Source organism: Pseudophryne corroboree (assembly GCF_028390025.1).
Source record: "Pseudophryne corroboree isolate aPseCor3 chromosome 3 unlocalized genomic scaffold, aPseCor3.hap2 SUPER_3_unloc_2, whole genome shotgun sequence".
Lineage (NCBI taxonomy): Eukaryota > Metazoa > Chordata > Amphibia > Anura > Myobatrachidae > Pseudophryne > Pseudophryne corroboree.
The window spans coordinates 5,463,662-5,465,746 of NW_026967508.1; positions in this window are offsets into that span (position 1 = coordinate 5,463,662).

Below are 2,085 nucleotides of genomic sequence, written 5' to 3' on the forward strand. Positions count from 1 at the left end.
GTAAATACAGACTTCAGGATAGCCTCCTGCTTTTTATCAACAGGTACCTTCAAAGTGGCCGTATCCTAAGACGGCAGTGTCACCTTTTTTGACAACCGTGTGAGCGCCTTATCCACCCTAGGGGATATCTCCCAGCGTAACTTATCCTCTGGCGGGAAAGGGTACGCCATCAGTAACTTTTTAGAAATTACCAGTTTCTTATCGGGGGAACCCACGCTTTTTCACACACTTCATTCACTCATCTGATGGGGGAACAAAACACTGCCTGCTTTTTCTCCCCAAACACAAAACCCTTTTTTAGAGGTACTTGGGTTAATGTCAGAAATGTGTAACACATTTTTTATTGCCGGGATCAAGTCACGGATGTTCCTAGTGGATTGTGTATATGTCTCAACCTTGTCGACACTGGAGTCAGACTCCGTGTCGACATCTGTGTCCGCCATCTGAGGGAGCGGGCGTTTTTGAGCCCCTGATGGCCTTTGAGACGCCTGGGCCGGCGCGGGCTGAGAAGCAGTCTGTCCCACAGCTGTTACGTCATCCAGCCTTTTATGTAAGGAGTTGACACTGTCGGTTAATACCTTCCACCTATCCATCCACTCTGGTGTCGGCCCCACACGACATCACATTTATCGGCATCTGCTCCGTCACCACATAAGCCTCCTCATCAAACATGTCGACACAGCCGTACCGACATACCGCACACACACAGGGAATGCTCTGACTGAGGACAGGACCCCACAAAGCCCTTTGCGGAGACAGAGAGAGAGTATGCCAGCACACACCAGAGCGCTATATAATGTGGGGATTAACACTATAACTGAGTGAATTTTCCCCAATAGCTGCTTGTATATACAATATTGCGCCTAAATTTAGTGCCCCCACCCCCTCTCTTTTTAACCCTTTGAGCCTGAAAACTACAGGGGAGAGCCTGGGGAGCTGTCTTCCAGCTGCACTGTGAAGAGAAAATGGCGCCAGTGTGCTGAGGGAGATAGCTCCGCCCCTTTTTCGCTGACTTTTCTCCCGCTTTTTTATGGATTCTGGCAGGGGTATTTATCACATATATAGCCTCTGGGGCTATATATTGTGATTGTTTTGCCAGCCAAGGTGTTTTTATTGCTTCTCAGAGCCCCCCCCCCATCCCAGCGCCCTGCACCCTCAGTGACCGGAGTGTGAAGTGTGTATGAGGAGCAAGGGAAATCAGCAGTGACTGAGCTGGGAGATGTTTGGACTCTAGTCTCCAATGAATGCATCTGTAATAGCAGTGACTGACAAGTGGTAAGAGCGCGCAGATGCTTCCCCTCAGGACAGGTAGGTGGTTTGCTGGTCCAGAATAAAACAACCTCACAGCACTAGATCATATACAGCAACAGGTTTCAGCTTGCAAAGAATCACACGGCAGCCGCTGTAAAGTTCCTGCACAACTCCAAGGCAACACATAAAAGAAATGGTACTAGGTGATAGGCGCCAGGTAAATAAAAAATAACTATACTCCCCTGTTCATATTCTGTAGATGGTTCTCTCAATCTGGTGATTAAGCAGTACACACTGTTTAAACACTGTATGAAAACAGTTTCTCAGGGGGGCGTGGCCTGGAGGCTGACTGGGTAGGAGGCAATCTCAGAGTGCTCCTGAGATCAGGCTTCTAAATCCCCCCTTTTCTGCCATATAATACCCCTGCTTTGTGGCCCCCACAACTGGGCTTGTGAGCGCGGACCTCCCTGGTGTTGGTGGACTGCGGAATCGGGGAGCCGGTTTCCTGGCTCCTGCGGGTTGCGGCCTGTGCACCGGGCCGGGACCTTAATTACCTGTTCCCGGAAGTCCTGTTGCCGCGGATGCCACCAACGAGGTCCTCCGTCCCACTTGGAAGCCGTGGACCCTGCTGCTAAGACTGCGCACAACGGTGAAGAGGCGCTGCTGATCGGAGCAGTCCGAGGCCCTGTGATTCCTGCTCTGGAGCCCCTGTCTATCACCCTCTTTCTTATATATTCACGATGCCCAGGGGCAGTAAAAAGTTACAGGGCTCCGATCTCACACCATTTCTCACTAAAAAGAGCACCCCGGCCATGAACAGGCCTGATGCTTCTG